The sequence below is a fragment of the Phalacrocorax carbo genome, unplaced genomic scaffold (assembly GCF_963921805.1).
Source record: "Phalacrocorax carbo unplaced genomic scaffold, bPhaCar2.1 SCAFFOLD_36, whole genome shotgun sequence".
NCBI lineage: Eukaryota > Metazoa > Chordata > Aves > Suliformes > Phalacrocoracidae > Phalacrocorax > Phalacrocorax carbo.
This window is the reverse complement of record NW_026990495.1, coordinates 1,233,006-1,250,911: the sequence shown is the minus strand read 5'-3', so window position 1 is coordinate 1,250,911 and position 17,906 is coordinate 1,233,006.

The window sequence follows — 17,906 nt, the reverse complement described above, 5'->3', positions numbered from 1 at the left end:
ACGATAGGATCCAAGGGAATGGCAGGGAGATGTGCCAGGGGAGGGTTAGGCTGGACATTAGGAGACGGGTCTTGCCCCAGTGGATGGTGGAGCCCTGGAACAGGCTCCCCAGGGAGGCATCACAGCACCAAGCCTGGCAATATTCCAGAAGCACGTGAACAAGGCCCTCAGAGACACGGTGTGAATTTGGGGTGTCCTGTGCAGGGACAGGAGTTGAACTTGATGATCCTTGTGGGTCCCTTCCCACTCAGGACATTCTATGATTCTATGAGTAACAGCGTGAGGTTTGTCCTTGGGGCCGAGTGGTAGAGGACACGTCAGGGATGCCCAGCAGGCAGCTGTGCCCAGTGCATGGCCACGAAGGGCAGGGCCAGAGCCCTGGGCCTCCTGGGTACACGGGTACTGCCTCAGGGCCAGCACCCCAAAAGCCTTCCTCCGAAGGAGGCTGGGCAGAGGGCTGGCGGCTGGGGCTGCGCATGGAGGGCCCCCGTGTCATCCCCATGTCGCAGGGCCACCACCTGGCAACGCAGCAGTCCCCACGCCCCGGGACAGGATAAAGGGCAGCAGCGTCCCATGGCCTGCTTTCCTTGCAAGCCCCTGAGACGACTCCATGGAGGGAGAATAGGCCTGGGCGTCTCCCGGCAGGCACGACCAGCCTGTGGGACGAGGAGGCAGGTCTTGCCCACGTGCTCTGGGAACAGCCCATGCATCACCAGCACCGGGCTCCGGGAGGAATTTTCCCCCCGGGCAGACTGGCACTGCTCCCTGGGGTTTTTTGCCTTCCTCTGCAGCCTGGAGCAGGTCCACTTGTCAGGGCTCCTCTGGTCCCTTTGAGATGGGTTACTGCCTGCTGCGCATGCGCCACCGAGATGGCCTCTCGGGCCCTGCAGCTGCAGGGGGGAGGGAGGCTTTTTTCCCCTCACGGTGTGGGCTAGAGAGTGTCACCGCGGGTTTTTGCCTTCCTCTGCAGCGCTGAGCACGGGCCCTTGCCAGGGCTCCTTTGGGCCGCATGCCTGCTGCTCCTGCTCCACCAAAGTGGCCCTCATGCCCCGCGCCCGGGGGAGGAAGCTTTCTCGACTCCCAGGACAGGCCTCCAGGGTGGCCCCCGGGCCTTGCTTCTTGTCCGCTCGAGCACTGAGCACAGCCCCTTGTCAGGGCTCCTCTGGGCCTTTCCCCTGCTTCTTGCCTGCTGCTCTTGCACCTCCCAGGTGCCCCTCGTGCCCTGGCTCTCCCTGCCTCTCTTGCCCACGGCAAGTTTGGAGCAGAAGCCAGCTCTGCTCTTCCCTTGGCTCCGTTTCCCCAGGGCTTCTTGCTGGTGCAGAACAGCCTGTGCTTGGAGGGGCTCCAGCCTTGCTGCACCACCAGGAGCTGCCACTTTTGAGCTCTCCCTGCATGCCAGGCAAGCACTGGGCAGGCACGAGAGCGCTTTCCATGCATCACTGCCCAAGAAGGACAGCCTTCCCAGCATCTGAAAAAGAGAGTTCATCGCACCTTTTTTTCCCACTGATATGTAAAACCCTGTTTACTTTTAGCATAGATTACTATTGCTTCTATTACGAGATTCCCATTATGAAAAGCAACAGTTAATGAACTGTCAAAGATTAGACAGCTCGCATATTCTGAACAAGTAGGCCATCTTCACTCAAGCTTCACTCAAATTTGGTGTTTAAGGAATGAGAACACTTCACAAGTCTTCTTCCAGAAAAGTCATATCCCAAACTCTTGAATCGTATTGAAACCTATCAAGACGGCAGATTATCAAACTGAAATATCATACTAAGGAATTAGAAACCATTATCATCTCTGAGAATCAAGCACCATTTAGCAGATTTAAAAGAGACTTCTCCAAGAACAGTTCTTACGTATAGGCACCATAAATGTTCTGCCATCAAACTTCAGTACTGCCCTGACAGGGTCAACACGTAGGACCAGGAAAAACAGCACGGTTAGAAACGAACAATGAAATGATGCTCAGCCTTTGGTGTAGAAAAGAAATTATAGTCATAAGACATTCCAAAGTATAATTTAGACAGAGAGAACACTCCTGTGCAAGGTGGCTTCCAAGTGCCTGCACAGCTTCTCACTCACAGATACACCCTTGAGCCAAAACGTTGCTAGTGAGCAGTTTCTGCAACAGCCACACAACCCGTTTTCCAATGCAGTGGCGTAAAACAAGACAAAATTAAGGCACCAAATGCAGCCTCAGCCTGAGCTGAAAAGTGCATTCTAAGTGCACTAATACCCTCCGCTCAGGTTAGAACCAGTATCTCTTCTGCCTCTGTAGCTCCTAACTACTGATACCTGCAGGAAAATGTCTTACAGCCCTCGGGCAGAACGTGGCACTAAGTTCCACCTCTCTGTAACAGCTTTTATACCACGGTTACGGGGTTGCAAAACTAGAAAGAGCTATTGCAAATATGTCAAGAGAATTAGAAAAAGCCACTAATGAAAGCGCAGAGAGGATCACAGCCCTACACGAAGAAATCAAATTGTTATCACAAATGGTAAATATGGAACCGATTAGACCTAAACCAACTTTTACCAGCACAGGCCAGAGTATGTGCATTACTGAACAACAGTGTTTATGCTTTATAGGGTTTTTATGTAAATCAAGAGCAGAAAAAATGAAACTGCTAGAAACTAGATAAAGACTCACCTAAAAAGATCACATTGACTAAGGCAGGGATTACCCCTCAATCTAGGTGGGTGTTAAGGAGTTTCAGCAGGCTGTCCGCACAAAGGCTCTTTCCATTATTCTCCAGTTTTCTCCTTCCCTTGCTCTTTGTTCATTCAGAGTCGCCTCACCTACGCTGCTGCTGTGAGGCTCAGGGAGCAAATATTGCATGTCTTCCAACAGTCTAGTTGTCTCCTTAGATGACTCTTTAATTATATTTATATCTACCTTTTTGTACCTATCACTCTAAAACGTTCCTCATAAGACTATCCCTCGTAGAAACGTAACCTCATTGGACGCAGCTTCTACTTAGCGTATGGTCGCAGAGTGTTTTTTCTTGTTTATGAAACTTTACGATGTTTTACTGGATGCTGTGCCTGCATACAGCCAGTTCTCTAAGGAAGACGGGTTGGGAGTTGGTGCAAAGGAGCTGTGGCATACAGCTGCAAACTTCAGAGGAGAAGCGTGATGTACGGAAAAGCGACGCAAGTCACAGGTAGCTGATGAGAGAAATGCTGGCGCTGGGGAGGTGAGGAGCAAGGTTGTCCGTACAGTGTTGGACCTTAAGGGCCTGCTTTTCCTAACTGTCCAAGCCCCTTGAAGAAACACTCTGGATCAATATCAGCGGAATATACATTTCTAAACTGAAAAGTCATAAATATACCTTTTAAAATAATTTGTATTAGATGCTCTTTGTAATCTTCTTCCCCTACAAAACCTCTCCATTAGCTGCCTAAGTCTTGAGGATTTGAAAAAAATTATAGGATGAGACATGGCTCATCAGTATTTTAAGGAGCCCCCCGGTGTATTGGGGCTGAGTCCATGAACCTCAGATACTGTCGGGACACTGAACAAACCTCTCAGGAAGTCAAAGTCAGAAGCAAAACCCAAAGTACCTTGAAGCATTCATTAATGGGCCCCACTAAGGGCTGTTACCGACAAAGCCTCCCCATGGACTCGTTAGAGAAAGTAATTAGAGGCTGTGGTTATGGTTTGAAAAATGCAAAATGCAGGCGTCCCTGATGGGGAGAAAACCCTTAGCTAGTTTCATGAAGCAGAAAGGCCAAGCCCTGACCAGAGCCCTTGGGAAAGTAGAGCCTGAAAACCTCACAGTGCAGATTCTCCTCCTGAGCCTTGGTGGCAGAGGCAACTGCCATAGCCAAGGGGACAAAGACTTTGGTTGATAGCCAAGGGGCGAAGACCTTGGTTTCGCTGGGCCTTTTAGCCTTGCAAGAGCCCTGAGCCTGCAGCCTGTCCTGCTGTCATGGTTCAGCCTCAGTCAGCAACTAAACACGCAGCCACTCGCTCACTGCCCCCACCCTGTGGGACGCGGGAGAGAATTGGAAGTGCAAGAGCAAATAACAAAGCTTGTGGGTTGAGGTAAGAACAGTTTAACAATTACAATAAAATAATTAGAATAAGAAGAATGATTATGCTAATAATAATAATAATGATAATATAACAGAGAGGAAAAGGGAAAAAGGGAAAAAACCAGAAACACAAACGATACAACCGCTCACCACCCGCCAACCGACGCTGCCTGTCCCCGAGCTGCGATTCCTGCTTCCATCCCCTGGCCAGCCCCTCCCAGTTAACATACTGGGCATGATGTCACATGATACGGAATGTCCCTTTGGTCACCACTTTGAATCCGCTCCCTTGGCTGTGCCCCCTCCCCTCCCGGCCGCTTGTGCACCCGGCAGAGCATGGGAAGCTAGACAAGCCCTTGACTAGTACAAGCACTACCCAGCAACAACCAAAACATCGGTGTGTTACCAACATTGTTTTCATACCAAGTCCAAAGCACAGCACTGGGCCAGCAGCAGTGAAGAAAGTTAACTCTATCCCAGCTAAAACCATGACACTGGGAAGCCATCACGGGGCTGAGGAATCATTGCTGGCATGGAAAGCCATCATCGGGATGAGAAATCACCGTGGGGATGGGAATCCATCGTGGGGATGGGAAACCCTCACCGGCATGAGAAATCAGCACTGAGGACAGGAAATCAGCAGCAAGATGGGAAATCATTGAGACGGGCAGTTGCTGTGGCGTGACGGGCACAACAGCAGCGACGGCCTCATTCACCGTCGCCCGCAGCGACAGCCTCATTCAACACCTTCCATCTGGCTGCCCTGCGAGGTCTTTTGAACTATCGTGATCAAGACAGTCTTATCCTGCTCTACCTCATTTGCCCATAAGGATAGTAAAGGAAGAAGCAGCTCCCAGAAGCTTCAGCAAAGAATTTGGCAAGGTCTTCTGGCCTGCTTCCATGGTCTCAGGACCCAGCCGCCCTGAAAAACCGGGCAATTGCTGAAGCACTGTCACTGGGGGAAAGGTAATCCTGGCAGGGGGAGACTGCGACCACCAACTCAATTGGGGGATGAAAGGACTACCCCGCCACTCCTCCTGAGCACGCGCAGTGAATGAAAATCACATTGTACCTTTAAACTTAAGCAGAGACTATATTGACCAATGGAAGAAGGGGATGCCCAGCCAGGTCAGTGGTTATGTATTAGGTAGGCGTGGTGTGTTAACTTTCATGTGTAAATGTGAAAAAGGAATTATGGTAGGTGTGCACGCCAGGAGGAATTCTCCCCCGCGCACTCAGTGCCGAATAAAGCAATGCCAGCTCTTTAATACTCCCGGAGTTGAGGAGTTTTATTCCCGCTTGAAACGCAATAAACCTGCCTGGATTCACAGACCTGTGTGCACCTTGTTGGTATAAATGGATAGCGACATGAGCTCTGGAAAATGTACCCCAGCGTCTGCACCCACCGATGCCACTTAACCCTTGGGTGCAAAGGGGTGGCAGCTTGGGCTGCTGCCCAGGCACCCTGGCACTGATCTCTGAACCCATGTTTCACTTCAGCCTCAGGTGAGCTCGTAACGGTCCCTTGGGCAGGAGGAGCAGCTCGTTACAGCACTGCGGCGCTGCAACGCTCAGCCTGGCTCACAAGTCAGCTAACAAGGCCTGGTGCTGCAGGAAACAGTTGGCAATATTTATTGTGTGCTCCTAAACGGATCCTACTCAGAGGCCCACGTGACCACATCTCTGATCAAACTTGCCCCGAGTATGAAAACTCCCACTGAAGCTTTTCCTGCTTCATCGCTTTGCTCCAGCTCAGTATTGAGTCAGGAGTCGCTTTCTGCCTGCTAAGGGAGCAAGTTGTGTGTGGATGCACTGAGGGGGATGTATGGGGGTTCCAGTCCCCACTATCATTTTTGCAAGACCCTCACTCAGCCCAGCACCGCATCAGCTAAGAGTCGCTCCTGTGCTTGGCTGCCTGCTTTGCTAAATACGACAGCTCAGATGTGCAGGCGAGTGGCTTGTACCAGCACGCAGGAGAGACTGCAGGGGGGAAGGGAAGCGGCTCGTGCCACCACAGCCCGTCTCCTGGCATGCTCTCCTCCAGCAATGTCCCCCAGTGGGAGTCGCGAGGGGCCTCGGCCCCAAGGGCCTTCGGACAGGCATTTCACAGCCTGTCCTGTCCCCATCTCCCCATAGAGAGGCAGAAGGGTCTGCTCAAAGCATTCACGCCTGCGGCCAACTTTGCTGGCAGCAGCCTGCATTTACCTTATTTTAAGACTATCACCAGGCTGCACTTTCAGAGAGAGAGAGGTTAGCAGCCTCCCTGCCAGGCAGGGCTTTGGAGAGGCAGTGACGGGAGAGAGTGGTTTTGGCCATGCCAACGCCCCCAGGGGCTGTGAGGACCCCCAGTCTCTACCCAGGACAGCTGGGTACTCGAAGCAGGCTGCAGGCTGGCGGCTTTGCCTCGGGGTACGCTGTGGCAGCCCTGCCGGGGCAGGGGGTGCTGCCCATGAGCCCTGTGAGTCCTGAGGCTGAGGCAGAGCTTTGCCTGCAGCTCCTGTGCTGCCCCCGCCCCACGGAGCCCTTCAGCCCGCTCCCGCCGCCTCCTTGCATGTTATGATTAATTTAGCCTTCAAAGGAATTTTAATCAAAGTATACAATTTATTGAATAGAGACAAGCAAGCAGCGCTGGATGCACGGGGGATCTTTCCGCCTAACGTGCATACCGTCATACGATACTACAGGGTTTATATTCAGTTACTTAATTAATAACAATAAGTAAAAACACGCCTAAGTTTACACTCTTTGGTCAGTGATAAGCATTCCACTTGCCGTTGGTCAGCCGTATTTAAATTAGCCATGCTTGCCATGTAGATGAGCACGCATGCTCTTTACAGGTGTGGGGGGGCAAGTCTTTTTGGTCCTGAATTGGGTCGGTGGTCGCAATCTCCCCCTGCCGGAATTACCTTTCCCCCAGTTTTCATGCTTCAGCGCCTCCTGAGCCAAGAAGTTCCCTGTTATCACTGCTGGCTGATTTGTGGCCTTCCCTTATCTTCTTTCTCTCCTTTGTAGCAAGATGTTTCCACTGTTAGTCCTTGAAGTTACTGAGTTGTATCCTTTTAGGAGGCCTCTTGACAGTGAAGCATTCATTGCTAATGCCGTCTTGTCTGGCCTAAGCATTATTTATTATCTTGTTAAAATTCTCAGATGTTAGTTTCTACTCCTAACTAAAATTCTTTCTTAACAATTAACTACACAAATTGTCAATCAACATCCCAACCATTAAGACAGTTAACAATTCAATTGAACACTGAACGGCCTCTCCGTTACACAAGCACCAACAGAACGGTCAAATGCTAGAGGGTCACACTTCACCGTGTGACTCTAGCATTGTTCCATATTGACACGAATCAGACGAACACATTTTACATTGCAGAACACGCGCTTCCAGGGCCAGGAAAAGGAACCGCCCGGGTGTCTTTCGCGACGCTCGATGCCCCCCGGAGCCGCCGTGGGAGCGCGGCCGGGGGGTTCTGAGGCAGCTTTGCTCTCCTGGGGATGGGAGAGGGCGCCTGCTTCACCCCGGCACTTGGCGGGGGCCGCGGCCCCCCCTGAGCGGCACCAGCCGCCCCCTTCCCCCTCCCGGCGGAGCCCTGCCCCCCTGCCCCAGCCCCCCCGCGCAGCCCCGGGGCCGGGCGCGGAGCGGAGCGGGCGGCGGCGGCGGCGGCGGGGCGGGCCGGGGCGGGCGGCCGGGCCCGGCGGGGCCATGGGGGCCGCCCCGCGCCGAGCAGCCGCAGGAGCGCCGCGGAGGGGCCCGGCCCGGCCCGGCCCGGCCCGGCGGGGCCATCGGGGCCGCTCCGCGCCGCGGCGGCGGCTCCCGCTGCCGCTGCCGCTCGTGCCGTGCCGGAGGCGTGCGGGCGGCCTGGGGCTCCGCCTGGGGCCCGGGGCTGGCGGCGGGGGGCGGCGGGGCGGCGGCGGAGAGGAGCGGCGGGCAGCCGGCAGGTAGGGCTGCGCGGCCGCGCACACGTGCTCCGCGCTGGGGCGGCGGGACGGGGGGCGGCGGCGGCGGGGGATGGGGTGAGGGCTCAGGGCCGCGAGCCCCCCCCTCTCGGAGAGCGGCAGCGGGGCGGGCGGAGACCGCCGGAGCCGCCTGCGGAGCGGGGCTGGGAACGCGGCACCGCGCCGCGGGTGACCCTGCCCTCGGCAGCGGGGAAGAGCCGCTCCCGAGGCGGTCGCTGTCCCCCGGGAGCCCTCTCCCAGCCGGGGCAGCGCATGCAGCAGCCGGGATTCCGCCCGTGCCTGCGGCGGGGAAGGAGAGACGCCTCCGCCCGTGCGTGGGGCGCGTCGTGGGCTGCATCAGAAACGGGGCGGCTGCGGGTGCGGGTGGGAGAAGGGAGGGGGGTCGTTTCTAGCCGCATCTTGGGCGCAGAAGCGGAGTTGGGCGAGCTCTGGGTGCGCACGTGCGGGCTCACAGCGTAACCACCGTGGCTGTGCTTGGAAGGGAGCAGCGTTTTCCTGGGTAAAAAAGTGGCTGTCGGCCGAGCCCAGAGAGTGGTGGTGACCGGAGCTAAACCCAGTTGGCGGCCGGTCACGATGAGGGTTGCCAGGGCTCAGTTTTGGGGCCCCTCCTGTTTGTTGGCTTTGTCGGTGATGCGGCTGAGGGGCTCGAGTGCACCCTCAGTAAGTTTGCAGGCGACAGCAAGTTGGGTGGGGGTGTAGGTCTGCTCAAGGGCAGGAAGGCTCTGCAGAGGGACCTGGACAGGCTGGATCGATGGGCCGAGGCCAGTTGTGTGAGGTTTAACAAGGCCCAGTGCCGGGTCCTGCCCTTGGGTCACCCCAACCCCAGGCAGCGCCCCAGGCCTGGGGCAGAGGGGCTGGGAAGTGCCCGGCGGAGAAGGCCCTGGGGGTGCTGGCTGAGAGCCGGCTGGGCATGAGCCAGCAGTGCCCGGGTGGCCAAGGAGGCCACCAGCCCCCGGGCTTGTGTCAGCGATGGTGTGGCCAGCAGGAGCCGGGCAGGGATGGGGCCCCTGTGCTCGGCACTGGTGGGGCACTGAATGTTATGTTCAGTTTTGGGCCCCTCAGGACAAGAAGGACCCTGAGGTGCTGGAGCGTGTCCAGAGAAGGGCCACGGAGCTGGGGCAGTGTCTGGAGCACAAGTGCGCTGGGGAACGTCTGAGGGAGCTGGTGGGTTTAGCCTGGAGAAGAGGGGGGCTGAGGGGAGCCCTTCTCGCTCTCTGCAGCCCCCTGAGAGGGGGTGGAGTGATGGGGGGGTCGGTCTCTGCTCCCAGGGAAGAAGCGATGGGATGAAAGCAAATACTTGGCTTCAGGCTGCATCAGGGGAGGTTTAGATTGTATATGAGGGAAAATGTCTTTACTGCAAGCGTGCTCAGGCATTGGCACAGGCTGCCCAGAGAGGTGGGGGAGTCACCATCCCTGGAGGTATTTAAAAGACGTGTAGGCGTGGCACTTCAGGGCATGGTTTAGGAGACTTGGTAGTGTTGGGTTGACGGTTGGACTTGATGATCCTAGAGGTCTTTTCCAACCTTAACAGTTCCGTGATTCTATATTCAAGTATCACTCACCATGTTTTAAGTAGCTTGCAGTAAAATGGATGTTCTGGATTTGGGGATTTTTTGTAATGAATCTTCTTGACAATTGAAAAGTAAGCTGTTCAGGTGACCTAGTTGAAAAGAAAGCGATTAAGTAGAAAGAGAAAGGCTGAGCTGGTAATTTTTGCCTCTGAAAGGTCATGGTCATGAGAATGACTTTTGTGATGAGGCAGGTGCCACGGAAACACTGGTGGTCTTGTACCTAATCTTAGGGCTTTTCAAGGCTTCGGTGTCAAATACGACCATGTCATGCCATAGCAAAAAATATCAACTGTGAGAAATAACGATTAATTCTTGCATTGGTGAACTCTGAAGGCTGCACTTGTGTCGTGGTTCAGCCTCAGCTGGCACCTGAACACCACGCAGCCGCTCGCTCACCCCCCCCCCCACCCCTGTGGGATGGGGAAGAGAATCGGACGAGCAAAAGAACTTGTGGGTTGAGATAAGCACAGTTTAATAACTACAATAGAATAATGATGATAAATGATTATGATAATAATGACAGTAAGGTTAATATAATAAAAGGGAAAAGGGAGGAAAGGGAAAACAGGGAACAAAAACGCAGAAACACGAACGATACAACCGCTCACCACCCGCCGACCGACGCTGCCCGTCCCCGAGCCGCGATTGCTCCCTCCCTCCCCCGGCCAGCCCCTCCCAGGTAGCATACTGGGCATGACGTTACATGATATGGAATATCCCTTTGGTCAGTTTGAATCCACTCTCTTAGCTGTGCCCCCTCCCCTCCCGGCTTCTTGTGCACCCAGCAGAGCATGGGAAGCTAGACATGTCCTTGACTAGTATCAGCGCTGCCCAGCAACAGCCTAAACATCTGTGTGTTATCTCAACAGGTTTTTTTCCATGCTAATTTCAAAGCACAGCACTATACCAGCTAGAGTGAAGAAAATTAACTCTATTGCAGCTGAAACCATGACAGTATCCACCCCTTATTCCATATCATTGACATCATGCTCAGGTCCCATACTATTCAGTACAACTTCAATAATCCTTATCCATCTTCTTACCCTTTAACAATATATATATACAGATTTTCATTTATCATTCCACTAGTTTATGGAACACCCCTGTAGAATGCCTGTAAAATGTCCATTGAGTTCATTTAGTCCATGACTTTGGATTTCATCTCTTGTAAGGGTCCTTCGGTGCGGCGGTGTGCGTGGGGTCAGGTTGTTGCATGTCAGTCCTTGTTCCATCACCGCTGCACTGGTAGTTCGTGTTCTCTCACTGCTGCACTTTGCTCGGTTCCATTGAAAGTTCATTTGCTATTATCATTAATTGGGAGATTCCCACCATGATAACAGTCCACTGATGCAACCATAGTAGTGATGACATACAACATCATATTACAATTAACAGCATATTATTCAGTTCATTGGCTGTTTTCACCCAGAATTAAATCCCCCTGGGGTACACACCGAACTCCTCCATCCTCCCGCATCACCCACCAAGTGCACCCAGGTCCTCGAGCAAACGCAATCCCACGAGTGGGTTTGCCTCTGCTGGAAGCAGGAATAACCCAGACTGTCTTGCCCAGCATATTTTTTATGTGCACTACAGGGACTCTATCCCCTTCCACAGTACGTAAGGATTCTGATTGGGCCGGGCCAGCTCGCCTGGCAGATCCCCTTGTGTTGACTAACCAGGTGGCTTTTGCTAAATGTGTATCCCAGTGTTTAAATGTTCCACCCCCCATTGCTCTCAGTGTCATCTTTAATAGTCCATTGTATCTTTCGATTTTCCCGGAGGCTGGTGCGTGATAGGGGATGTGATACACCCACTCAATGCCGTGCTCTTTGGCCCAGGTGTCTATAAGGTTGTTTCGGAAATGAGTCCCATTATCTGACTCAATTCTCTCTGGGGTGCCATGTCGCCACAGGACTTGTTTTTCGAGACCCAGGATAGTGTTCCGGGCAGTGGCGTGGGGGACAGGAGATGTTTCCAGCCAGCCGGTGGTTGCTTCTACCATGGTGAGAACATGGCGCTTGCCTTGGCGGGTCTGTGGGAGTGTGATATAGTCAATTTGCCAGGCCTCCCCATATTTATATTTCAGCCATCGTCCCCCATACCACAGAGGCTTTACCCGCTTCGCTTGCTTGATTGCAGCACATGTTTCACATTCGTGGATAACCTGCGCAATAACGTCCATGGTCAAGTCCACCCCTCGATCACGAGCCCACCTGTATGTTGCATCTCTCCCTTGATGGCCTGAGGTGTCATGGGCCCACCGAGCTAGAAATAGTTCACCCTTATGCTGCCAGTCCAGATCCACCTCAGCCACTTCAATCTTGGCAGCCTGATCCACCTGCTGGTTGTTTCGATGTTCTTCAGTGGCCCGACTCTTGGGGACGTGAGCATCCACATGCCGTACCTTTACAACCAGGTTCTCTACCCGGGCAGCAATATCTTGCCACAGTGCGGCAGCCCAGATGGGTTTGCCTCTGCGCTGCCAGTTGCTTTGCTTCCACTGCTGTAGCCAGCCCCACAGGGCATTTGCCACCATCCAGGAATCAGTGTAGAGATAGAGCACTGGCCACTTTTCCCGTTCAGCGATGTCTAAGGCCAGCTGGATGGCCTTTACTTCTGCAAACTGGCTCGATTCACCTTCTCCTTCAGCAGTTTCTGCTACTTGTCGTGTAGGACTCCATACAGCAGCCTTCCATCTCCGGTGCTTTCCCACAAGGCGACAGGACCCATCAGTAAACAGGGCATATTGCTTCTCATCTTCTGGCAGTGTGTTATACAGTGGGGCTTCTTCAGCACGTGCCACCTCCTCCTCTGGTGATATTCCAAAATCTTTGCCTTCTGGCCAGTCCATAATCACTTCCAAGATTCCTGGGCGACTGGGGTTTCCTACTCGAGCCCGCTGGGTGATCAGTGCAACCCATTTACTCCACGTAGCATCAGTTGCATGGTGTGTAGAGGGGACATTTCCTTTGAACATCCAGCCCAGCACTGGCAGTCGGGGTGCCAGGAGCAACTGTGCTTCAGTACCAACCACTTCTGAAGCAGCTCGAACCCCTTCATATGCTGCCAATATCTCTTTTTCAGTTGGAGTATAGCGGGCTTCGGACCCTCTGTATCCCCGACTCCAAAACCCTAGGGGTCGACCTCGGGTCTCCCCTGGTGCTTTCTGCCAGAGGCTCCAGGTAGGGCCATTCTCCCCGGCTGCGGTGTAGAGCACATTTTTAATATCTTGTCCTGCCCGGACTGGCCCAAGAGCTACTGCATGAACTATTTCCCGTTTAATCTGTTCAAAGGCTTGTTGTTGTTCAGGGCCCCATTTGAAATCATTCTTTTTCCGGGTCACTTGATGGAGGGGGCTTACGATCAGGCTGTAGTGTGGAATATGCATTCTCCAAAAACCCACAACGCCCAAGAAAGCTTGTGTTTCCTTTTTGCTGGTTGGTGGAGACATGGCTGTTATTTTGTTGATCACATCCATGGGGATCTGACGACGACCATCTTGCCATTTGATTCCTAAGAACTGGATTTCTCGTGCAGGTCCCTTAACTTTACTTTGTTTTATGGCGAAACCAGCTTTCAGGAGGATTTGAACTATTTCCTTCCCTTTCTCAAAAACTTCTTCTGCTGTATTGCCCCACACGATGATGTCATCAATGTATTGTAGGTGTTCGGGAGCTCCACCTTGTTCCAAAGCATTATGGATCAGTCCATGGCAAATGGTAGGGCTGTGTTTCCACCCCTGGGGCAGTCGATTCCAGGTGTACTGGACCCCCCTCCAAGTAAAAGCAAACTGTGGCCTGCACTCTGCTGCCAGAGGGATTGAGAAGAATGCATTAGCGATATCGATTGTGGCATACCACTTGGCTGCCTTGGACTCCAGTTCATATTGAAGTTCTAGCATGTCTGGCACAGCAGCACTCAACGGTGGAGTGACTTCATTCAGGCCACGATAGTCTACCGTTAGCCTCCACTCTCCATTAGACTTCCGGACTGGCCATATGGGACTGTTAAAGGGTGAGTGGGTTTTACTGATGACTCCCTGGCTCTCCAGTCGACGAATGAGCCCGTGGATAGGGATCAGAGAGTCTCTGTTGGTGCGATATTGCCGTCGGTGCACTGTTGTGGTGGCGATCGGCACCTGTTGTTCTTTGACCTTCAGCAACCCCACCACAGAAGGGTCCTTCGAGAGGCCAGGCAAAGTAGACAGCTGTTTAATTTCCGCCGTCTCCAAGGCAGCTACACCAAAAGCCCACTTGTAACCTTTTGGGTCCTTGAAATACCCTCTCCTGAGATAGTCTATGCCAAGGATGCACGGAGCCTCGGGGCCAGTCACAATGGGGTGCTTCTGCCACTCATTGCCAGTTAGGCTCACTTCGGCCTCCAATACAGTTAGCTCTTGGGATCCCCCTGTCACTCCAGCAATGCTGATGGGTTCCGCCCCTATATAGTTTGATGGCATTAAGGTACACTGTGCACCGGTGTCCACTAAAGCTCTATATTCCTGTGGGTCAGATGTGCCAGGCCATCGGATCCACACAGTCCAGTAAACCCGGTTATCCCTTTCCTCCCCCTGGCTGGAGGCAGGGCCCCCCTAGTCCTGATCATAGTATTCATCACTCACTTCCGGTAGATATGAATCACGGGTGTCTCTGTTAAGATCAGTCAGGCCATCAGCACTTCTGCTCCTCTGCCTAGAGAATTGCTTACGGGAAACTGGGGCAGCAGCTCTCCTGGAGAAACTTCCCTGAGTAATTGTTCTCCCTTGCAGCTCACGTACCCGTGCCTCTAAGGCTGAGGTAGGTTTTCCATCCCACTTCTTCATGTCCTCTCCGTGATCACGCAGGTAAAACCATAGGGTGCCCCGTCGTGTGTATCCCTTCTCTTGAGCCAAGGGACGATTACTCCTAATGGCTGAGATACTGGTCCGTACTGGTGGGGAGTAGGACATATCTTCTTTGAGTTGCTGGAACTCTCGGGACAGTTTCTCAACAGCAGAGACGAGCGAGGAAGAGAGATTCGCTTCATATTCCCGGAGTCTATCAATCAACTCAGCCACCGTTGGTGTCTCGTCATCTTTCCAGGACATCACTGCCAATGAGTTTGCATACGAGGATGGTGCGCTCCGTACAAACTTCCGCCACATGGGTCGTGTGCACTCGGCTTCATCTGGATCTTTGGAGGACCGTTGATCGTCCAGGTCACCATAAACCACCTCAAGCACGGCTAATTCCCTTAGATGCTGAACGCCTTTCTCCATGGTCGTCCATTTTCCTAGGCGAAATACAATATCTTCTTTGAAGGGATACCTCTCTCTCACCGCGGCCAGGAGCCGCCTCCAGAGGCTGAGGGCTTGTGTTCCTTTTCCAATTGCTTTATCAATGCCCCCTTCCCTAGAGAGGGATCCCAGTTGTTTGGCTTCCTTCCCCTCTAATTCCAAACTACTGGCCCCATTATCCCAGCATCGGAGCAGCCAGGTGATAACGTGCTCACCTGAATGACGCCCGAAATCTTTCCGTATATCCCGCAACTCACTCAAGGATAGAGATCGGGTAGTTTCCGTTTCTTGTACACATGGTTCCTCCTCCTCCTCCTCTTCTCGTGATGGCCCTGGTTCATCGTAATCTCTTTCTAAACGAGTTGACTTTCTCTTCCATGATTTCTTCTTGCGTATAGGGGCGACTGATACTGGCACAGGTTGGTCCTCTGGTTCAGCTGCAACGCTTGGCACTGGGGTTTGAGTAGCTGCAGTGCCTGTCGTGGGGGTTTGAGTGGCCGCCGTGCTCATCACCGGGGTTGGAGCAGCTGCAGTGTCTGTTGCAATGGGTTGGGTGGCCGCCGTGCTCATCACCGGGGTTGGAGCAGCTGCAGTATCTGTTGCAATGGGTTGGGTGGCCGCCGTGCTCATCACCGGGGTTGGAGCAGCTGCAGTATCTGTCGCAACGGGTTGGGTGGCCGCCGTGCTCGTCACCGGGGTTGGAGTAACTGCATTCTCTGTTGCGGCGGGTTGGGTGGCCGCCGTGCTCATCACCGGGGTTGGAGTAACTGCAGTCTCTGTCGCGGCAGGTTGGGTGGCCACAGTGCTCATCACCGGGGTTGGAGTAACTGCAGTCTCTGTCACGGCGGTTTGGGTGGCCGCAGTGCTTGTCGCTGGGGTTGGAGTAGCTGCAGTGTCTGTCGTGAGGGTTTGGGTGGCCGCAGTACTTGTCACGGGGGTCGGAGTAGTTCCTTTCTCTTTCCCTTGGGGGTACTGAATAGTGTTAAATAGGGCTCGATAGGCATAAGCCAGACCCCAGCACATGGCAGTGATCTGTATGTCTCTGGAATTGCCAGGGTGACAACATATTTCCTCCAAATGTTCTACTAATTTTTCAGGATTCTGCACTTGTTCAGGGGTGAAGTCCCACACCACAGGGGGTGCCCACCGTCTTAGGCATTTGCCCATACTTTCCCACATACCCTGCCACGCATAGCTATCAAGCCTTGGGACAGATCTCTGGATTATATTCTTAACTTGCTTACTAACCTTAGACAGATCTGATACCACTTGCCAAAGCAATATCAACAGATGTATCTTAACTACACAAGGATGTTCAAGATACTGAAAAGTTGTTGTAAGGAGGGAGGAGACATTACATAAGATATTAGCTACGGTGCCATTCTGTATTTCCTCCATAAAAAACTCCTCAGAGGAGGAGGTATAATTGCTAATTGCCTCCATGAGGTGGTAGCTGTAGTACAGTAACGGCTTCCATGCAAAACCTAAATAACTGATAACAGTCAAGGCCAGTGTTTTAATAACAAGTCTCCTAGGCAAAATATCTCTAATCACTGCAGAGCACAGCCAGCTGACAGAGCCAACAGCAAGTTTTAACATGTACTTTACAATCAGCATGGTAAAGACTGGACAAGCTAATACTGCAAGCAGATTAATCAATGCTGTGACCAGCAACTGTTATTATCTCAAACCCTTCTCGCCCCACGTTGGGCGCCAAAAATAGACTGTCGTGGTTCAGCCTCAGCTGGCAACTGAACACCACGCAGCCGCTCGCTCACCCCCCCCCCACCCCTGTGGGATGGGGAAGAGAATCGGACAAGCAAAAGAACTTGTGGGTTGAGATAAGCACAGTTTAATAACTACAATAGAATAATGATGATAAATGATTATGATAATAATGACAGTAAGGTTAATATAATAAAAGGGAAAAGGGAGGAAAGGGAAAACAGGGAACAAAAACGCAGAAACACGAACGATACAACCGCTCACCACCCGCCGACCGACGCTGCCCGTCCCCGAGCCGCGATTGCTCCCTCCCTCCCCCGGCCAGCCCCTCCCAGGTAGCATACTGGGCATGACGTTACATGATATGGAATATCCCTTTGGTCAGTTTGAATCCACTCTCTTAGCTGTGCCCCCTCCCCTCCCGGCTTCTTGTGCACCCAGCAGAGCATGGGAAGCTAGACATGTCCTTGACTAGTATCAGCGCTGCCCAGCAACAGCCTAAACATCTGTGTGTTATCTCAACAGGTTTTTTTCCATGCTAATTTCAAAGCACAGCACTATACCAGCTAGAGTGAAGAAAATTAACTCTATTGCAGCTGAAACCATGACAACTTGGAAGCAGCTCAGAAAAGTCTGGCTGCAAAAGCAATTCCCTAAAGTGCGGTGGTAGTTCCTCACTCAGTGCTGGTGCTGGCACACCAACATCTATTTAGAAGGTGAGATTTGATCTCCAGACGTAATGTCTTACTTCATTTTTCTCCCTCAAGCAAGTGAAACAAGCAGCGCCTGTGAGGACGAATGGCCCTCTTCCATCTCTAACCAAATGGGCAATATTGCCCTGGCTCTCTGGGAGAATTTTGTTTAACCTTGACCACCACAGTTCCTGTCTGTGAGCAACAGCTGTGTCTTGTTCACTTAGTCACACGAAGCACACATAAAACACGCGGCGCGACAGAACGTCAGCTGTGCACAGTGCAAACATAGAAGAGAACCCATGAGCCTAATCTGAGAAAGAAATTCTGTATTTGCTTGTATCCTGCTGACTTCTAAATGCCTGCAAAGTGTTTCTTGGATGGGATTGCCTCTCTGGAGTAGGGCCTTCTGCCAGAGAGATCTAAAGGTAACGGATTTAACTAACTCCTCCGTTTTTCCCTTCTTTTTCTCCCTTCCTTTCTGTCTTTCCTGTGTGCCACTGAACTGTTTTCTCCTCTGTTCATGTAAAACCTAGGTCTCATCTAATACTTTGCAGCTGTCGAGTCCTGAGCCAGTAAAGCACTGTGGGAAGTCAGCACGCTTCCAGCTGGCAGAGGGAAAGCTATACCCATTAG